Here is a 22,971-nt window from a genome sequence, read left to right as displayed (position 1 = left end):
CTTGATATATTTGGAAGTGGAGTTGTCTTCTTTCTGAAAGTTAAGCTTTCACTTCTTACTTGTTGGCTTCAAGTGTTTTATGCTGAAGTTGGCAACTTGTTATAGATAGGAAGCCTTTACAGAAAAATTTTCTTTTTCTCCTTTTTTTCTTAATGAAGTATTTTCTTTAGTTTTTAATATTTTACCTATCTATTTATTTATTTAGTATTGGATAGAGAGTGAGAGAAATTTAGAGGGGGAGTGGAGAGACAGACATACACAAAACAATGAGAGGCATTGGGGGCTAGTTTGAAAATCTAAATTTTTGTAAATTTTGAAAAGATTAAGTATAGCTAAGGCTATGGCTAATTGTATGTTGGGGGAGTATAAAAAACAAACAAACAGGGATATGAGTGACCTTAGGGGTCAGTACAGACCCATGAGTAAAACATGAATATTGTTATTAAGTCACATAAGCTGAAATTGGACTACATATAGGGGACACTTTTATATATTAAGATCTTACCATATGAGCAATTGGTTCTTCATGTGAAGGCTTGTCCCAGCTGTAAGCATTCACTTGTGAAGAAAAATCTTGTACCAAGTTAGAAGTTCACTAGAATTGATAACTCAATGATTAGAATTGGATAAGTATCTTTATATAATTTTGGAAGATCTTTTCAACAATAAAATGATTATCATCTCTTTAGTATTATTTAAAGCTGCTTAAACAATTGAAGCACAATATTAGAACTTAGTTTACTGCTAGGATCTTAGTAATTATAGATTTATCACAAGTTTATTTAGTTACTTGTTCATACTCATATTTTAGCTGTATTTTACTTCTTATGTAACACCCTCTGAGTGGTTATCAGTAAGAGTGTATATAAAACTTTACTAGATCTTACACTTTAAAATTCTGATATGAGCATGCTTATTGGAAAAGCTGAGGCCAGCAGCGAGCCTCCTGTGCCCTGGATATTTAGTCTTGTTAAAAGCCCTTTAGGCCTTGAAAGGGGCCTTATTTAAAACAGAGGCCTTGAAGGCCAAGAAAAATGACTGGTGTTTAAATGTCTCGGTTTTTCTCTGACTCACAGAGCACCCCCCACACACACACCTAAGGAGGGAGCAGAGCCAAGGGAGAAGGTTAGTGACATACAGGCTAAATTTAGAGGGGAAGTGGAGAAAGAGAGAGAGAGGGAGAGACATAGAGAGTCACCTGCAGCCCTGCTTCACTACTTGTGAAGCTTCTCCCCTTGAAGGTGGGAACCAGGGGCTTGAACCAGGTCATTGCGCACTGAAATGTGTTTGATTAACTACGTGTGCCACCACCTGGAACTTTTTTTCTCCTTTTGAACCTCAGAAATGTTATGCTCTTGTTTTTAGGTTCCCTTTACTCAAATAAAGAGCAACTTTTTGAGCCTGATAAAATGCATACTATAGTGGTTATCTGTGTCTTTGGTGATGGGAGTAATGAAATAAATTTTAAAAATAGAAAAAAAAAACTTTAAAAAGGCGGTAGAATCACTATTGGATTTCTTGGGGGGTATATTTTACTGTATATTCCAGATTTTTGGAAATGAATTTATCTCTTTAAACAAAATCAAATCAGTAAATAGAAAGTAAGTATGCATTTTATCAGGCTTAATAAGTTGCAAGGACCACCCACTCAAACCGGTCTGCTGGCCCAGAGTTATTGAGCACTGAGATAGAGAAAGCAAAGCACTTATAGTCCCGGAAGTGTAGGAATATGGAGAAAAAACAATCCCGAATGTCCATAGAGATGATAAGAACCCTGGTCAGGATGGCTGAAACAAGAGGTAAACCTCTCTGTGGGAAGACCCAGATGTGCATCCTCTTATTGACAGCAAGGAAGTCTTGAAGTAACCTCCATTTTCCATATTTTTTCTGGATAGTAAAAACTGGGGTATTCCAAGGGTGATGAAAACTGCGATGTGCTCCAGAGAAGAGCTGACCCATTTCTCCCTAGGTAGAGGCCACTGCTGGACTCAGACTGGGGAGGGGCTTCTGGGGATTAGGAGTCAAATTCACAGGCATAGTCAGAACGGGACCGATCATCCTGAAGGTTCTGAAAGAGAGGTGCTTTGGGGCTGGCCAACATATAGTCACTAGATGCAAGCCTGACCTCTGAATTTAAGAGGAGAGCTGAGGAGGGGTCTGACACCCATAGGCGGTTGGAGACAGGACAGATGGGTAGCTGTGCAAAGGAAGTAGCCAGGCTGGCCAATGAGACCATATCTCCTTATAAGGAAAAGAGAGCAAGGCAATGAGAAGGTATAGATGGTGATGCAGGAATGGGGAAATGGAAATTTAAAGAAGGCGAAGCCCACCAGAGGGAGGAAGGGTGGGGTGTTGAAGCAAGGCTGATAGGAAGGTTGGAATTTCCCTGCATATTCTGGCCACATCTCGCTTGACCACAAGGCTAGCATGCCAAGGGGAGTCTGATAAACGAGCTAACGGGGTCAAGCAAATTCAGTCGAAACAGGAGTGAACTCCCAAAATGGTGATGGGAAACTACTAAGATTTCAAGGAAGGGAAGAATTAACAGATTTCTGATAATTCAGATTTCTTATCAAAATTTATCAGATTTCTGTGATGCCAATCTATTAACCTCATAAGTAATGACATTGAATAAGACCCCATGCAACTACAACTGGAAGATAAGTCAAATAAATAATTGATAGAACTCCATATGCACAATATGGAAACTTTAGGAAACAATTAGATAAAACAAGAAGACCTCTAACAGTGAACTGCAAGTAGGCACCAGCCCTAGAATCTAGGTTCCTAATACTTCAACTCATTCTATCTGTCAAACATTGTCAGCTAAGTCAATGGCTGGGATCTTGTTGGTATGCTTCACATTGGTTTGGTCTCACTCCACTCACCTCCGGGAGATTTGGTTTAGCCCTTGCTAGTTTCGTGTTTCTCCCTTCTCCCCACCCCCTATCCTATGTACTTCCTGAGTTCCTGACTCTGCCGTGGGAGGAGAAAGATGGAGGAGCACATTGTGTGGTGATTAGGTGTTGGACTGTTTGCCCGCTCGTGAATAAAGATTAAACTGCGTTCTCAGCTCAGCTACGAGTTTCTGGTCATCTGTTACCCGCCCATGAAGTCAGCCTGGTGAAAACAACATAATGGTGCACTGAACAGGGACAAGAATCTCGGCTCCACACACATGCAACAGACCAAAGAAGATCAGATAAGTAAAGCCACAATGGCCTTCTTTTCTGCTTGTGAAGAGGTTTCCAAAAGCCTCTGCCCTTTCTTCATGAGACTGTTTCTCTGTTTCTGGAACATTTCTTTCTGGGCCACACTGTGGTTTCTGCCCAATGCCCACCTGCAGGAGCCGGCTCGCCGCCGCATGGCACAGGGCATTGGATGTGGGCTCCCTCCACACTGCTTGGCTGCTGGGATCAGGGCAGCAGACATGGCAGGTAGGGGTGCAGCCCATCCTGGCCACCACCCCGGGGCACCTCGGCCTGCGCCTTCTGCACAGCCGGCCTGCCAACCCTCCTGCTATGAAGTCTGGGCAGATCCCGGACCACCTGGAGACCACGGGCTCCCTGCTAGGACCGGGCCCCCTGGCTGAGATCCTCAGCTCGGCTCTGAAGGCAGAGGATCTAAAATACGCAGAGATCCCTACAGAGATCGCAACCTACAATTCCTGGAGCTGAAGTTGTGCAAGAAGCCACCGCCAGTGCACCCCCTGAACAACTAAGACAGTACAGATCTAAATTTGAGTTTAAAATGACATGTCTTCGTAATAAAAGTTTTTCTCCTTGTATATTGAAGACCATGTTTATGTGTGTGTTTAAAGTTTGGTAAACATTAACTTTAAGGTTAAAAATGTAACTTTAAGGCTATATTCTTACCAGGCAAAGTTAAATGAAAAAGGTTTTCAACATAGTTCTCATAAAGGTAAAATTAACTTACATTTAAGTCTGAGGTAAAAAATATTTAAAAATCAATATATTTTAACTAACTTGGTCTAAAAAACCTGTGCACACCTAGGGTGTGTCTCCATCTTGAATGGGTGTAACAAAAGATTAAATAAGGTGTTGTTGATATGTAAAACTCTCAAATACCTTCTCAATTAGAAACAGTAGATTGCACAATGGTTATGCTAATGATTCTCATGCCTGAGGCTCTAGCAGTGGTTCTTTGACTTACCACATTTTATTGCACTTAGATTGGTTAGGAGCCTTAAAATAAAACGAAAAAGACCTTCCAAATTTATAAAGATACTTAAACCAATTATAATCATCGAGTTATCTATTGTGGTAAACTTCTAACCTGCTACAAGTTTTGTTTCATAAGTAAGTGAATTGCAGCTGTCAAGTTCTCTACACAAAAGTGGAATTCCAATGGCTGACCTTCCTCATGCAACAATTCACCCCCCAGCAATTCTTCAGCGGATGTATGCTTTGAACTGGCACTTCTATCGGACTTACTGGTACACAACACTATAGTGGCTTTCCTTTATGCTGCTGGGTTTCTCAAAGACTGACTGCAGCCAGCTACCTTGGGACTCTAGGTCATATCCCCCCATGCTAAGTAATGCCCATAGAGGCAGGAAACGCCTGACGAGGCAAAAAAAAAAAAAAAGCCCACAGAGGCAAGAAATGTCCTTTATCTTGATAAAGCCTTGCCCACAGAGGCAAGAAACGCCCCCTTCAGGCCTTCCCTTTGCAGCACACTGGTTCTTGTTGCTCGCTTACTTGTTCCTCCATGTTTGTGCCAGTTTCTTTCTTTTTTTTTTTTTTAATGCCTGTACGATATAGGTTTCTGTTCACCCCACACTCATGATACTATGGTCAATTAGTTAAAAAGAAAAGGGGGAATTGTTGGTATGCTTCACATTGGTTTGGTCTCACTCCCCCCACCTCCGGGAGAATTGGTTTAGCCCTTGCTAGTTTCGCGCTTCTCCCTTCTCCCCACCCCCTATCCTACGTACTTCCTGAGTTCCTGACTCTGCCGCGGGAGGAGAAAGATGGAGAAGCACATTGTGTGGTGATTAGGTGTTGGACTGTTTTCCCGCTCGTGAATAAAGATTAAACTGCGTTCTCAGCTCAGACATGTTTTTCTGGTCATCTGTTACCCGCCCATGAAGCCAGCCCAGCGAAAACAACAGGATCTCTCTATTGGGACAAATTGGTAATCCAAGTCACATTGTTCAATAAGAAAAACTGAATTCATTGCTGTAGAATTGATTTGGTTTTTCCACCTTGTATAAGAATGAACCCATTTTGGCACCTGAAATACAGTACTTTTATGTTTATTAGAAATGAACTAGAAGTTCAAGTTAGGCCAGGTGAAATTAAAACTTAATTTAAGAGACATGTATAGGTATTTCAGTTTTTGTACTCACTTTTTACTTTTTTGTTTATGTTTTTACATTCAAAAATAAAATGGGTATAATTTATTTGTAGTATCATTATCAAGATACACAAAGCCACATAATCATCTCTGACCTAGAAAAAAACTATTTTTTAAATTGGCTGAAAAGAATTATATGATACAAATGAATGTCTTTTGTCACTCTACAAGATCTGAATTCTGTTGAATAACTTGAGAGGAACCAAGAATATTTCAAAGTGGGTGTAGTGAAAAGTTCTACTTATAGGTATATAGATAAGAAAGTAGATAGAAAAATGATAGAGGGTAGGTAGGTATATGGACAGATGATAAATGAATAGTAGGTCAGGGAGCTGGGTGGTAGTGAAGTGGGTTAAGTACACATGGAACAAAGCACAAGGGCTGGCATAAGGATCCTGGTTTGAGCCCCCAGCTCCCCACCTGCAGGGAGTCACTTTGCAAGTGGTGAAGCAGGTCTACAGGTGTCTATCTTTCTCTCCTCCTCTGTCTTCCTCTCCTCTCTCCACTTCTCTCTGTCCTATCCAACAACAATAACAGCTATGACAACAATAACAACTACAACAAATGCAACAACAAGGACAACAAAATGGGGGAAATGGTCTCCAGGAGCAGTGGATTCGTATTGCAGGCACCGAGCCCCAGCAATAACCCTGGAGGCAAAAAAAAAAAAAGAACAAGAACTGTAGGTGATAGCTAGGTAGGTAGGTGGATAGTTGATGATCGATAGATGGTAGATAAATGATAGATAGAGAGATAGATAGATAGGGGAGAAATAATAGAGAAACAGAACTGATATGTAATTAGTATCACTCAAGGAGCTTCAGGATCTTGTCAGCGAGAAATTACAAAAGTAAATTGAAGATACATGGCTATATAAAGCACAAGCACAGAAAACTTAATCAGAAAACTATAATAAATGCACTAAATGGGGTGAGAGTAGCTCACCTGATAGTGCTTACATTTTACCTGGTTCAAGGACATGGGATCCATCTCCTGTCCACCATATGGGAACACCTACATAGGAAAAGCTTCATGAGCAGTGGAGCTGTGCAGTGGTCTCTCTCTCTCTCTCTCTTTCTCTCTCTCTTTCTCTGCCTCTCACTCCCTATTAAATGATTAAAAAGGTCACCAGTCCCATTGAATTCATGCATACATGCAGCCAGAATAGTACCTCTGGTGGCAGAAGGAAAAATCATTTTTTACAAGGTCAAAGCTTTTTTATTTATATGAAAGCAATATTCATATCAAGGTGGGAGAAATATTTTTCCAAAAGCTGTCATATTCTGATGAAACACTGAAAGACAAATTGGTCAAGTTATTTGCTCAATTTTGATAATTACCCCAGATTTGAGAAACCATAATGAAGTGCTTAATTTTTTAATTATTATTTATATTTTTCTTAGAGACAGAGAAAAATGAGAGGGAAGGGGGAGATTAAGAGAGAGAGAGAAAGAGAGACACCTGCAGCCCTGCTTCACTCCTCCTGAAGCCCCCCCCCCCATATAGGGGCTGGGAGTGTGAGCCCAGTACATAACTTTCTATATGTTAGCTATGGTAAGTTTTTTTTAAAAAACACATTTTTAAGAAACATACTGATATTAAAATAGTGTCTACAAATACTAATTTTAAATTTAAAAATATCATTCATATATATACTAAGACAAATTTAATCAAAAAAGATTCATGTAAGTCTGCAGAAATAGCAGCAGTTGTGAAGTTACAGAAAGAGGGGAAAAAAAGAGAGAACAGCCTTTATAATCATCAATCAAATGCAAATTTAATGGCTAATATTTTCACATATTAAAGTAGCAAATATTTTTCAGAGATAATCCTACTGCTGGCAAGGATACATTAGATGGGCATTCACCCATTATGATAAGTATAAATTGGCATGACTTGATTAAAATGCAATTTGGCAATGTAAATTGAGAGTCTTTAGAAAATTTATATATATGTGGAGTCAGTGATCTTCCAGAAATATATTCCAAATAGCGGAGATTAGTACAATTATTTGTACACAAGGGTTCTCAATGCCATATTAATTATAATGGCAGGAAAATGTTTCTATTTTAAGTGTATAATAAGGCAAATCTATGAACACTCTTTAATAGACTATAATTCAACCATTTAAATTAATGTTTTGATAACTAAGGACACCAGGAAATACTAATGACATAATATTGAATGAAGAATTGAAATTGTATTAAATATCACTCCAATTTTGTATGTATTTATGCAATAAAAATGTATGGCAATATAATACATTTTAAAATTATTTACTTGAGGTGATTAAGCTATAAAATTTTAGTTTTATTGTTTTTGTTTTCTTTGATTTTTCACTGTCAATAATATCATTGTTTTGATAGAAAAAATTACTTTAAACTTTAGGACAAATTTCAGAGAAAATTGTTACATAAATTCAATGAAGCCATCACTAAAATTCCAAATGGATCAAGGACTTGGATGTTAGACCTTCTAGAAACTATCAAGTACTTCGAGGAAAGTATTGGCAGAACTCTTTTCCGTATAAATTTTAAAGACATCTTCAGTGAAACAAATCCAGTTACAAAGAAGACTAAGTCAAAAATAAACCAATGGGACTACATCAAATTAAAAAGCTTTTGCACAGCAAAAGAAACCACTGCCCAAACCAAGAGACCCCTCACAGAATGGGAGAAGATCTTTACTTGCCATACATCAGACAAGAGGCTGATAACCAAAATATATAAAGAGCTCACAAAATTCAGCAACAAGAAAACAAAGATCCCATCCAAAAATGAGGAGAGGAAAAGAACAGAATATTTGGGGCTGGGTGGTGGTGCACCTGGTTGAGTGCATGTGTTGCAGTGTGCAAGGACCTGTGTTCGAGCCCCTGGTCCCCACCTGCAGGGGGAAAGCTTTGCGAGTGGTGAAGCAGGGCTGCAGGTGTCTCTCTGTCTCTTTCCCTCTCTTTCTCCTCCTTCCTCTTGATTTCTGACTGTCTATCCAATGAATAAAGTTTTTTAAAAAGATAATGTGAAAAAGTATGTTTAAAAGCATAGAATATTCACCACAGAAGAGATCCAAAAGGCCAATAAACATGAGAAAATGCCCCAAGTCATTGATTGTCAGAAAAATGCAAATAAAGTCAACAATGAGATACCACTTCATTCCTTTGAGAATGTCATACATCAGAAAAGATAGCAGCAATAAATGCTAGAGATGTTGTCGGGACAAAAGAACTCTCCTGCATGGCTGGTGGGAATGTTAATTGGTCCAGCCCTTGGGGAAAGCAGTCTGGAGAACTATCAGAAGGCTAGAAATCGACCTACCCTATGACCCCACAATTCCTTTCCTGGGGATATATCCTAAGGAACCCAACACACCTATCCAAAAAGATTTATGTATACCTATGTTCATAGCAATACAATTTGTAATAGCCAAAAAACTGGAAGCAACCCAAGATGAGTCGCTGAGCAAGTTGTGGTATATACACACAATGGAATACTGCTCAGCTATTAAAAATGGTGATTTCACCATTTTCAGCCCTTCTTGGATGGAGCTTGAAGAAATCATGTTAAGTGAGATAAGTCAGAAACAGAAGGATGAATATGGAATGATCTCACTCACAGGCAGAAATTGAAGAACAAGATCAGAGGAGAAAACACTAAGCAGAACATGGACTGGAGTTGGTGCATTGCACCAAAGTAAAAGACTCTGGGTTGTGGGGGAGGGTTCAGTCCTGGAACATGATGGCAGAAGAGGACCTAGTGAAGGTTTGAATTGAAATGTGGGACTGTTATGCATGTACAAACTACTGTATTTTACTGTTGACTGTAAACCATTAATTCCCCCAATAAAGAAATTTAAGAAAAAGAAAAAAAGAAAATATTACTAAAACCTAGAACTACCCTTAGGTGTTGGGTAGTATGCCACCTCCCCCTGGCTTCTGCTTAACCATATGCCTATATAGGGATTTACTGATCCAAAGCTTTGGTCTATTTACATAAATCACTTTTACATAAAGCACTCCAGGGCATTGGTGGTTCAGTGATAGGATTCTCGCCTGTTCCGCCCCCTCCTTGTCACACTCTGATTTTCACCAGTCACTTTTCTCTCCACCCTCTCTATATCACATCCTGTTTCCACCCTACTTGGAGAGTATGAAAACAGCTGCTCTTCTGATTAAAGACACCTGGAAATTGCTTTCCGGCTCCGAGAGTTCCAGAGTGTATCTCCTGCGGAAGTTAGTGCGGCACGAGTTCCTGATCCCTCTCCCACGCAGCAGCCTAGATCGGCTCCAGTTGAGTTCTCTCCAAGCCAGAGAGCACTAGCTCGGGAAGAAGTACCCTCAGGCTATCCCAGCACTTAGGGAAACTGGTTCTCAAATATATAAAAGTCATACACAAGTAGAATCCTTTTCTTTTCACGATGTATTTCCTTCTCTTAGTCTCTGTAGCTAAATTTGAAAGCATCCCAGAGTGGTGAGGTGAGATTATGTATGTATGTATGTATGTATGTATGTATGTATGTATGTATGTCTACACAGCAGAGCAAGGACATGAGTATTACTATATTGTGGACTATAATAAGGAGAGCCTCTCTCTTTTTTATAATTTTTTATTATTGATATAATAATGGTTGTCAATATTGTGGTATAAAATGGGTACAACATGGGTAGGGGTAGATAGTGTAATGGTTATGCAAAGAGACTCTCATGCCTGAGGCTCCAGAGTCCCAGGTTCAATCCCTGTACCACCAAAAGCCAGAGCTGAGTAGCATTCTGGTGTTTCTCTCTGTGTCTTTCTCTCTCTGCATCTTGCTCAAAAAATTTTAAGAGGGTACAATTTCATACAATTCCCACAACCAGAGTTCCATATCCATCTCCTCCATTGGAAGCTTCCCTGTTTCGCATTCCTCTGGAAGTATGGGCCAAAGATCTTTATGGGGAACAGAAGGTGAGAGGTCTGGCTTCTGTAATTACTTCTCTGCTGGACATGGGTGTTGACAGGTAGAGCCATGACTCCAGCCTGTTTCTATCTTTCCCTAAAGAGGTGGGGTTCTGGGGAGGTGAGGCTCCAGGACACATTAGTAAGGTCCTCTACCCAGGGAAGTCAAGTTGGTATCATGGTAGTGTCTGTAACTTGGCAGCAAAGCAGAACAAATTGCCTAATAATTAGGAACCTAAAGGTTAGAGTATAACAGACAAAATTTGGAGTCTTCATGTTGGAAGGAGCTAGAAAGTTTATTTTAGATATATTCTAAGGGGGAGCCTCTCCTTTATACTTGCACTGGTCTCTCAAACAATTGACATATTCTGAGTAATCAGTAAATACTTTGGTCATGAATGAGTAAATAAATGATTAGTAGTATTTGCAAAGTTTAAATTGTGATGAAGCTACCTTTAAGTAGCACTGTGGGAGGCGCATCTTGACTTGACTACTAAATGTGTCAACTTGACATATAAAATGTACTCTTAGAAAATCTGAGTTCTTCGGGAGTTTACAAAGATTTGGATGTACTATGAACTTTATCACAGCTATTTGTTATTCTTCCAATGACTGCAGTCCCAATATTTTTATACCACCTCCACTTTTTTTATTGCATCAATCCTGATAGAAAGAAAGAAGCTATAATTTAATGCATTTAAAATTTGCCTGTATTGAAAGGACTTTCATAACATCTAAGTAGGAGCTGTTTTCAAAATATATTTAAATGTGATCTTTTTGAAGTTTAACGACTTTTTTGAATAAGAAAACTTTTGTTGTTGTTCTGTCTTTGTCCTAATGATTTTGCTGCCAACCGATCATTAATAATTTCCTAATCAATTTGAGAAATAGTATGTAGCATTATTTTGTGTGGTGCCCCTCTGTCTGCTTGACTAACTTGAGGAAAGAATAAGAAAATGTTTATTCCCTACTGAGGGCTTGGTAGGGTTTGGAAACTGCTTTCATGACAGAGATTTTGAAACTACTGTTATATTGTGGGTACAAAAAAAACAAAACCCTGTTATGTTAGTTTCAATGGCATATTGAAATTCTGTTAGTGTCATAGTGTTATGTGGACCTAGACATTTTTTGGACTTCATTTTATTTGTTTTTATGGACTGTTGGGAATTTGATATTATGACATATAAAGGATGCTGACCAGTGAAATGGAGAAAACAGACATCTCTACTGTAAGGCCCAACATAAACTATGCACTACAGTGGTTTCTGATGGGAGTCACACTCCAAATTTAGCTCTTCGGTTTACCTAATTCTGAGCTTAGTAGAAAAATATTGTGCATGTGTAGAGCTATCAGAAGGTTAGAAATGGACCTACTCATTACTCTGAAATTCCTTTCCTGGGATATATCCCAATGAACCAAATACAACCATCCAAAAAGTTCTGTATATACCGATGGTCATTATAGCACAATTTGTAATAGATAAAACCCAGAAGCAACTCAGGTGGTCAACAACAGATAAATGGCTGAGAAAGTTGTGGTATATATACATAGTGAAATACTACTCAGCTATTAAAAATGGTGAATTCATCTTCTTCACCTCATCTTGGATGGAGTTTGAAGGGTTTGTCTTAAGTGAGAAACATTCAAGAAAAGATAGCACACAGAAAGCTTTTTCCAAAGGATGAATATGGGATGATCTCACTCATAGACAGAAATTGAAAAACAAGATCAGAAGGGAATACACAAAGCAGAACTCAGACTGGAGTTGGTGTATTGCACCAAAGTAAAAAACTCAGGTGCTCAGGTGCGTGGAGGATAGTTCAGGTCCTGGAACTTGATGGCACAGGAGGACCTAGTGGGGTTTGAATTGTTATGTGGGAAACTGAGAAATGTTACACATGTATTTTACTGTTGACTGTAAATCATTAAGCCTCCAGTAAAGAAGAAAGAAAGAAAGAAAGAAAGAAAGAAAGAAAGAAAGAAAGAAAGAAAGAGGTCTCATTAAATGCTGTGTGAGCAAATGTATCAGGGATAGTCTAGAATTGGCTGCTACATTTGTATCTGACCCTTACTTTCCTCTCCTTACTCTTCCTCCTCCTTCTCCTTCCTCATATTCTTCTCCTTCTTCTTTGGTTTCCCCTCTTTTTTTTTTTTTCTTTTCCAGAGCATTGCTCAGCTCTGGATTATAGTAGTGCTGGGGCTTAACCTGGAACCTTTGGACCATAGGCATGGAAAACTGTGTCATAAACTTGTGTGCTGTCTCCTGGATCCCAACATTTGGTCTTCTCTAAATAGGCCTTCAAGTGCCAAAGGAAAAAATAGGCTGTATCAACTTCAATGAATGGAGATGAATGAGGAAGTCAAGAAGTTCTTAAGGGCCCTGAAAGTAGCACATCAATTTATTCAACAGATTTTTTTCACTTCAGGCTCAAAATTTCCAGATTCAATTCCTTGGGACTGCACTACGCCAGTGTTGAACAGTGCTCTGATAAAAGTTAGAGAAAAAGAGGAGAAAGGGAAAAAAAAGAAGGGCTGGTGAAAGAGGAGGAGAAGCAGAAAAAGAAAGGAAGGGGGAAAGGAAGAAGGAAAAGGAGGAGGAGGGGAAGCAGCAGTTGCTCTTAAGTTCCAAGAATCTGTTGGTTAAAGATAAATAACATTAATGTGTTTGGGAGTGAAGAGTGGCTCATCCAGGAAAGAGAGCTTGTGCATCTTGTCATATGTGCAGCTCATGTTTGGTGTCTCTCAACACATGGAAATGCCATGGTATTGGGGGAAGTTCTAGTGCTCTGGTATCTGTCTGTCTGTCCCTGTATCTGTTTATCTATTTATCTGTCCATCTTTCTATCTTCTATATATCATGGAAAGAAAACCACAAGTTGTTCTGGAAGCAGTGAAATAATTCATGTACAAGGTCCAGGCAAAAACTTATATGTGTGTGACAAAGAAACTACTCTTTATGGAATACTCATTCTGTGCCAGGTACTGTGCAGAGAACCATGGTTTATCATCTCATTTAATTATAAGAAGACTCCTTTCAAGAGTAAAGAGTCTAAGCTGAGAGGAGATAGTTTGTCTAAGAGCAAAGAACGTGCACCTGAGCCAGAATGCGTTATTCTCCATTTTTGTTTCTTTCTCTCTCTTTGTCACATCCCTAAATCTCTTCTGCATTGATGACTGGCATATCTCTGCAGAAGAAGCCAGACTCAGTCTTGTTATTCTTTCAAGGTTTGATCAGTGCAGCAGGGGAAAGAGAATGAAGAAGTCCCATTACTGTGCCTTCAAGCCACGTTCATCTCACCCGTTCTGCCAAAGTATATACTTTGTCTTTTGCCTGTAACTGTGATGTCTATTACTAATTGCTTCTAACTTTGAGGGAAGAATATGACTATCAACCTTCAGTCCTTTCCATAACCAACCCCCCTGTGCCCATTTGGAGAATATGATTAATTATCAAACCTATGTAGGCATTGTGTTGTGATATATTTTATATTTGTGTTTGTTTTTGTTTATCTGGTGTTTTAAAGAACCTCTTTTGTGATTATATATATAAATATATATATATATATATATATATATAGAGAGAGAGAGAGAGAGAGAGATAGATAGTATAATATTAACAAGTTCAATTAAAATAGAAGGGACAAGCCTCTAAAACATCCCTTGGCCATAAGAATAGGAACCGGACTATCTACACACATACCCTACCGAGTCACCTCTGCTGAGTGCTGGCTAGAAAAAGGGACATTTACACAGACATGCCCTGCAGAAGCAAGAAACAAAGTTGAAACAGAAACGTCATAAAGACTGTGGCTCATAAACCTGAAAACAGGAAGGGTGACCTTTTGAAAGGCTAGACATGTACTTTTCAGCCTCTAAAATTCAAGCCCACTTTTGGTGTCAAAATGTCCAACAGCTCCAAGCTGCTGTTTTTAAAAACAAGGGTGAGTTGAAAAGTGCTGTAGCTGAGACATCAGGTCTTTAAATAAAACCAGCCCAGGATCTGGACCAGGGACACAGAGCCAGTGGGCCTTTCTGAAAAACCTCTGCTTCCTTCTTTTCTTGCAGTGGAAGCATAGAAAATGCAGAAATCCAGGACCAACCCTCTGAACCTTTGTTCTCTAGAACACCAGCTTCAGCTTTGGTGTCAATTCTACAGCTAGCTCAGCAAACTTCCCTAAGGGGTCACTTGCCTCACACAATGATAGATGAACAGCTACTCAAGTCTCTTAAAGGATTGGGTGCAAAGTTGGCATGTTGGGAGACTTAGAAGAGTTTAATGCTTACTTGGATAGTAGGCTGCCAAATTTGCCATATGTGTGACCCTGGTTTGAGCTTAGCCCCTGACACATTAAGGAAAGCTTTGGTTTTATGACTTCCTACCTCCTCCTTCTTTGCCTCTCTGTCTTTATCTTTAATAATAATAATAATAATGGATTATTATAATAATAAATAATAAATAAAATATATAAATAATAAATAAAATATATAAATAATAAATAATATATATAAATATATAAATAATAAATAAAATATTTAGAGAAGAAGTGAGGATGGTCTATAAGAGCCAGAACGAAGAGCTGTTATAAAGAGGAAGTCTGGTCTCTATTCTGATATGCTTAGATTCTTTTAGCATCTGTGTGATTTCCCTCCTTAGCTTCTGTGGATTTTTGCTGCCAGAAACATCTGAAATATCCCTCCCAAGGACCAAACTCAGGTGACTAAACTGCTTTCCCTACAGACATTGATGGAGGCAGAGGGATGAGGGAATAGATTCATGATCAATGACTGATCATGGTAGAATATGAAACCCTAATTTCTTCAAGTAACCTCAGGAGAGCTTCCCTGTTGGGTCAGGCAGAGATGTCCATCAGGGACTTTGCTTGTCATTGATGTTCCATGGATTTTCTCTGTCTTCTCTCTTCCTTCCCCACTCCCACACTCCTGATAGGTTCTCCTGAGAGCACTTCCATATGCAATCAGTGGCACAAAAATCCTTCCTCAGAGTCTGCTATTGGGGAAGATTTATTCTGCTGCTTGTTAGAAATGAGATTAGGACCAGTGGATAATAGTCAGAAGAAGGACGCAGACTTTGAATAAATACAAGGAGAGCCTTTTTACAGACTGAGTATTTAAACTATGAGTTATGAGAAATGAGATAGATATATTTAAATTGAGGCTGGATGAGCAGTTATTGGCACTGGGCTTCGTGGGTGTTCATGGCCCTCGGGTGATTTTCAGATTCTGTATATAACAGTGCTTCACCACTAGAATGGCAAAGTACACAAGTGAGCCTGAAGCCTCCACAGATGAGCTGGAAAACTTGGACAGTATTGTTAAATTAATCAATTAACTAGTTAATTAATTTATTTATGGGATAGAGACATACAGAAATTGAGAGAGATGGGGCAAGTAAAGTGAAAGAGAAAGACAAAGACACAGCACTTCAACCGTTGTGAAATTTCACTCTACAGGAGGGAACTGGATCTTGAACCATGGTCCTTGTACACTGTACCCATGCTCAACCGTGTGTACCACTATCTGGTCCTTGAGCAGTATTTAACATGGGTTTTCATCGTGTGTGTATTCTAAGATTATTACAGCCTCTCACTCTGTGTCAAGCAGGGAAAGTGAGTGAGTAGAGATCATAGTTCAGTGAGGATGCCAGTTACATATGAGGTATAAACAACACCAGAATTGGCTCCAAGTTTACAGTGTATGTGAGAATGTCACCTTACAAGAAAGGGATTTACTGAAGTAGAAAACTTGAATAAGGCAGGAAACACAAACCTTTAAGGACAGAGATAGGATCTAACTACATAAAGTCTAGATTTATTTCTAATTACTTTGTACTACTCGAGTTTCTTTGGTTTACTCCAAGTCACTCATTCCTGATTTTACTCATGTAAGATCTTCGTCTCAGCCAAACCAAACCTTGAAGCATAACAACAGAGTTGTCTGTCCAGAGAAGTCTGGTTGGCATCATGGTAGCATCTGAAACCTGGTGGCTGAAAAGAGAGTTAACATATAAAGCCAAATAAATCGTTGACATGAACCTTTGTTGATGAGAATGGAGGGGAAAAAATGAATAAAATGAACTACTATTGAACAGAAATAGTTTATGTTCTTTAATTTCCAAGTTGATTTTAGTTCAGTCATTCATCACATTTATATATAACATGTACTTCTCAGAATTAGTATACAGTTTCTGAAAGAAAAAAACTCATGGCAAAAGCAATGATTGGTGTGCTTATCAAACACTGTGCTAAATGTTTTACCCCCCACACACAAACACACACTTAATCCTTTAGCAATAAATTTAATTTTATAATAGGTATTTAAATTAATTAATTTTTTTGCCACCGAGCTTATTGCTGGGGATCAGTGCCAACATGTCAAAGACACTGCTCCTGGTGGCCATTTTTCCATTTGTTTGTTACTTTAATTTAATTTTTATTAGTGATTAAATAATGATTAGCAAGATTGTAGAATAAGAAGGGTGCAATGCCACACAATTCTCACCACCAGTGTTCTGTATCCCATCCCCTCCACTGGATGCTTCCCTATTCTTTATCCCTTTGGGAGTATGGACCAAAGATCTTTATGGGGTGCAGAAGGTGGGAGCTCTGGCTTCTGTAATTGCTTTTCCACTAGACATGGGCATTGACAGTTTGATTCATATCCTTAGCCTGTTTCCATCTTTCCCTAGTGGAGCAGGGCTCTGGGGAGGTGAAGTTCCAGGACACATTGGTGAGGTTGTCTACCCAGGAATGTCAGGATGGTGTCATGGTAGTGTCTGCAGTTTGGTGTCTGAAAAGCATTAAGATATAAAGCAGAACAAATTGTTTAATAATCAGAAACATTAAGATAAGAATAGAGCAGCTGGAACTAGCTAGAGGTCTTCATGTTGGAAGAAGCTAAGGAGTCCGTTTTAGGTATAGTCCAAAGGGCCCATGACTTTAGTCATTTTTGCCTGAGCCCAATATCTAATATCCAGGTGGGCTAAGAGTGCTGTCTGGGAAGATGGTGTCAAAGTTGAGAATAATATTTTAATAGAGTCAGAGAGAAATTGAGAAACAAAGGGGAGACTGCGAGGAAGAGGAAAAGGGAGACACCTGCAACACTGCTATTTAGCACTTGAGAACCTGCCCCCCTGCAGGTGGGGACTGAGGGCTTGAACTGGGGACCTTGTGCATGGTGATAGGTACTCTACTAGGTGTGCCACCACCTAACCTTCTTAATTTAATTTTTATATTAGGCACTATCTTTCTCAGTTTAAAAATTAAGGAATCGAGACTCACAAATGATAATCTGTGCAATTATAGTAATGTGTACTGAGTAGGAGTGAGCTGTGCTTTTCCCAGTGAGGCCAAATATGACATTTACACTTTCATAGAGGAACATGGAAATTGGTTTGTTGAACTTTACATGTTCTACAGGAAAGATTCAGGAATGATTAAACTGTGATTGGACAACAAATACAGTGTTTAATTACACCGCTTTCTTTCTAATTTGTTTATAGCTTATTCAGGTTTTTATCCTCTCTCTCTCTTCTCTCTCTCTCTCTCTCTCTCTCTCTCTCTCTCTCTCTCGGTGCCTGCACTATGAATCCACTGCTCCTGGAGGTCATTTTTCCCATTTTGTTGTCCATGTTGTTGTTGGTTTTTTAAATATCTATTTATTTATTTATTGGATAGAGACAGGTAGAAATCAAGAGGGAACTGCCAGGCTAGTGTGGGGTTGCCTCGTCCTGGGCGCGTACTCTGGGTTGGAGAGAATGCGACCAGAGCCAGCCTGGGTTGCTACTCACTCAGCGACATCAGAGAGATGACTCAGGAACAGACTCATGGTGGCGAGGCAATTCAATTCTTTATTGATCAGAGAGCCAAGTCTTTTAAAGGTCGGACCCAGAAGTGGCAGGTCGGAAACAGAAATGGCTAGGAAAGGGGCAGAGAAAGGCAAAAGGCGGCTGGAAAGGTAGGACCTTCCTTAGCAACTGTTGCAATGGTTTTAACTGGTAGGATTAATACTACCCTGCATGCAGGGAGGGTCTTGAGGGTAGAAAGAAGATAGATCAAAGGAATGGAATGGGTGGGGATCTTTCAGGCAAAACAATGATTATGTAGCAAATAAGGGGGCAGGCCTAGTATCAGGAATGCAGGGTTCTTTGTCAGGCAGAGAATCTGATAAGAGGAGAGGATGGATGTCCCCTCAAGTTAAGCTCTGCCAAGCTCAACCACATCCTCACAATTTCCCGACATCAATGAGGTGATAGAGATGGAGAGAGACAGAGAGGCACCTGCAATACTGCTTCACCATTTGCAAAGCTTTCCCCCCTGCTTTCCCCCTGCAGGTGAGGACCATGGGCTTGATCCTGAGTCCTTGTGCATTGTATCATGTACACTCAACCAGGGGCGCCCCCACCCGGCCGTCCTTGTTTTTATTATTGCCATTGCTGCTGCTGTTGTTGGACAGGACAGAGAGAAATCGAGAGAGGAGGGGAAGACAGAGAGGGGGAGAGAAAGACAGACACCTGCAGACCTGCTTCCCCAATTGTGTAGTGACCCCGCTGTGGGTGGGGAGCCGGGGGCTCAAACCGGAGTCCTTACACTGGCCCTTGTGCATTGCACTGTGTGCGCTTAACCCTCTACCTAACTGCCTGGCCCCTGAGATGTTTCTTAAGTGTATCACTTACCACTCACTTATGAGCTTCTGTGATTACAAGGAATAACTTGAAATAGTGGAAAAGAACCTGGAGACAGGTCGTAAGTCTCTAAGATTAGTAGTCAAGGGGACGACAGCTTTATCTGAGCTGCTTAATTATGTAAAAATACCATATAATTAAACCAAATAGTGCACTCTAGAACTGTCTCTCAGATTTTGTGAGAACTATGGTGATTCTGGAGGTGAGGTGGGTACAGAATGGTGGTGGGTGAGATGTAGAACTGTATCCCTATAACCTTATAACCTTGTAAATCACTATTAAGTTGTGCTCATCTGGAAATTCTCTGCTGTGTGTGTCTTTCTTCTTCCTGTCCATCATACATGTCCATTTGGTGATTGTTAGGAATCATGATGCATAGAAGTGACTCCCCAGGATTTACTGGAGATGTGGGGCTTCATTGCTGAGAGGATAAAAAAATAGGGGACTGGTGATGTCTCTGTGGTTTGGAGAGACTTACTCTTGTGAGTGATGTCAAGTTTGGTTCTGTTGCCATAGTACCTGGCCACTAAGATGGTTTATTTCAGGCTTTGTAAATGTGTCCAGATACGGGGTGAGCATTCAGTCCATGGAGAGGATGCTGAAGAGGCAAGGCACAAGGGAAATAGTTACACTTTGGTTTGGGAGGCAGTCAGAATCTCATGGTATTATTTATTACTTGGGCTCATATACAATGTGTTCCTCAACTTCCTTTTCAGAAATGAATTTCTGCTTTATTTTCATGCTAATCAATATTTACAGCTCTGATCCCTGCAATCAAGCATAGGACCCAGATTAACATTCATACTAACAATGTTTACACAGGAAATTTGAACTTGATCTGAGGATTACAGTCTTTACCCTTCAAACAGGACACAGTTTACATAAGCAGCCTTCATGATATTACTTTTACCAGTGCCTGCAATTTTCCCCTAGTTCTGGGCTTTCTATTTTAATGTGATATTAAGAGCAAAACATTGTTGCCATGTACACACTGTTCCCCCTCATTTCTTTATCTAGAACTTGTACAAGAGAACTTGCTTCTCAATTTTCTTTTTAAAAAGTATTGTATTTGTTGATTTTAATGAGGGGAAAAGAGAGAGAGAGACAGAGAGACAGAGAGATATTAGAGCACTCCTCAGCCCTGATTAATAGTGGTGTTGGGGATTGAACCAGGGACCTCAGAGGCTCAGGCATCAAAGTCTTACGGAACTATGATGCTGTCTCCACAGTCCTACCTCTCAGTTTTCCAATGGGAAGCCCTAAGTTTATGCCTAAAAGGATATGGTAGAATGAGTGGGCCTCCCTGAACCTCCACAGCCCCAACCATCCTGATTGTCTAAACTCCCTTGTGAGGTACTTCACAACTGACTGCTCAGCTTCCTCAGAGGATTTTTTCTCTGTTTTTTTTTTTTATGTTTTTATATTACAGGATTACATGTTGACAGGGGTTTGAATCCACACCATTCCCACCACCAGAGCTCTGAATCTTCACTCTCCCCACTGTAATCCACTACAGTTCCCCTAAAGCTTTAGACATGGGCCAACCACTATCTCTACAACTATCTGTCCACATTTATACCTAGTTGACTCTTCATTTTTTGTTTCAATCCTCTCTTTCCCTATGAGCCATTCATGGCATCATACCTATCTCCATACACCCCTTTCCTTTTCCTTCTCTCTCTCTAGGTGCCAATGGAGCTGGAATGAAGAGTCTTCTTTTTTCTTAATTTTAGTTTTTTTAATTTATTGATAAAAAGGAAACACTGACAAAAACTATAGAATAACAAGCGTACAACTCCACACAATTCCCACCACCAGAACTCTGTATCCCAGCCCCTCCCCTGATAGCTTTCCTATTCTTTATTCATCTGGGGGTATGGATCTACGATCACTGTGGGATGCGGAAGGTTGAAGGTCTGGCTTCTGTAATTGCTTCCCCACTGAACATGGGTGTTGACAGGTTGATCTATACTCAGCCTGCCTCTCTTTTTTCCTAGTGGGGCAGGGTTCTGGGGACTTGGAGCTCCAAGACACATTGGTGGGGGTGTCTGTCCAGGGAAGTCTGGTTGGCATCATGGTAGTATCTGGTACCTGGTGGCTGAAAAGAGAGTTAACATATAAAGCCAAACAAATCATTGACTAATCATGAACCTAAAGGCTGGAGTAGTGCAGATGAAGAGGTGTGGGGGTTCTCCAATTTGTAGACAGCTAGGAGGCATATTTTATTTATATTCCAAAGGGCCTGTGGCAATACTAGTTGTCTGTTTTTTGTTTTGGTTTTTTCCTTCCTTGAGCCTAAAATCTGATATGCAGGTGAACCAAAGTTATTATTTGGGGAGATGATGTCATGGCTAGAAAAAGGTCCAGAAAGCTGTATCAGGGAAGAGAGTAGCTCCCAAATATAGGAAAGGTGTATAAATATTGTTGACTGTAAATCCCATCAGTTTGATCTGATCTGGGGCCCATATTCAGCTTAGGAGCCTATGTGACCTCTGAATCCGTGTAGATCTGAGCTCACATTCTGTGGTCATGAGTAGGAATATATCAAGCTACCCCAATATCAGGACCCATCTTCCTCAGGTGGAGCATAGAGTATGTTGTGTAGCCTCCCTTCAGAGGATGGAACATTCTCTACTGTTGTTGATACAAGCTGAATGCAAGGTTTCATGGGGGGGGTGGGCAACAAAGTGGTCTGTTTTGTTGTTCCTGATAGAGATGACTGGTAACGATGGGAAGATGGATTTATTTGAGGTCTAGGCCCATCATGTCTTTTTGGGAATTTCAGGACTCCCCAACTAGGGCCCCAGCTGATAGGGTGGCCTGATAGTGACTAAGGGTCATCATTAAAGTATGCCAGTCTCCTGCCCTTATTCAACTTTTGCCGTCCTTGTTTGATAAGGATAGCTTGGAAGTAGTGAGGGGTGTATAATAGGAAATTGGTGAAGAGGGTATCTAAGTCTAAGTAGACACTATTTCATTATGAACTTTATACTAACTCACTGCAGACTATTGTGTACTTTTGCTTTCAGGTATATATGTTGCCCTTATTTATGGATACATGTGAACATATGCTCTATCTCATGGGACCTGGTTTATATCTAGGTTTTGGGACTATTAGGAAGTGAACCACCTGGAATGGAATTAGGGAATACTATGAAAGGAAAGGTCTCACGGGAGTACTGAGGCTGAAGGGTTGGCATTTCTCTTCTCTGGACACCGTCTGAAGTGAAGCATACCGAGGTGGTACTCATTGTGTTGATTAGGTTCCACGCCCCACTCAACTCCAGAAAGACGGGTCTGAAAGGGTCAGCACCCCAGAAAACTCTCTTCAAGGAATAAGAATTCTGGGAGTGGGTCTTGGCATCCTGAGCAGATCTAAATTAGAAACTCTGATTATTTTTTTCATTACGTACACGGTAATGATGCTGTGTAATCGGGATGAACAGCCCCTGTTCCCAGATTAGATACAGATGAACAAGAAATGTACACAAAGCAATGAAGTAGACGAAGTTATGGGTCATCAAATACATGAAGTTTTAGGAAAAATTCTTAATAATACTCACCTCCTCTTATGAAATATGTTAAAACTCTACATAAAATACTATCTGCTAAGCCTATTACTCAGAAATGCATCATCCCATAAAGTACGACATTTCTGTGTAAAACCGCAAGGCCATCTAATCAAGAAATGAGCTTTACTTTCTGTTCCAGATATTGTTTATGGAAGACTGAAAGATATATAAACTCTCACAGGCTGAATAAAAATGGAGCTCAGATTCACCCTCCAACAGAGTGTGGTGTATTCTGTTCTCCCTGCGCCGACTCCTGACCCACCAGTGGTCGCCTTCGGAGTTCCTTGATCCTTCCTGCTGCTCTTCTGCTTTAGCGGTCCGTCGCAATTAGGTTGATATCAGCAGATATGATATCATTTGTTATGAATGGAGAGAAGCATACAGGAAAGT

This window comes from Erinaceus europaeus, chromosome 3, assembly GCF_950295315.1.
Source record: "Erinaceus europaeus chromosome 3, mEriEur2.1, whole genome shotgun sequence".
NCBI classification, from domain to species: Eukaryota; Metazoa; Chordata; class Mammalia; order Eulipotyphla; family Erinaceidae; genus Erinaceus; species Erinaceus europaeus.
Note: the sequence above shows the minus strand (reverse complement) of the source record.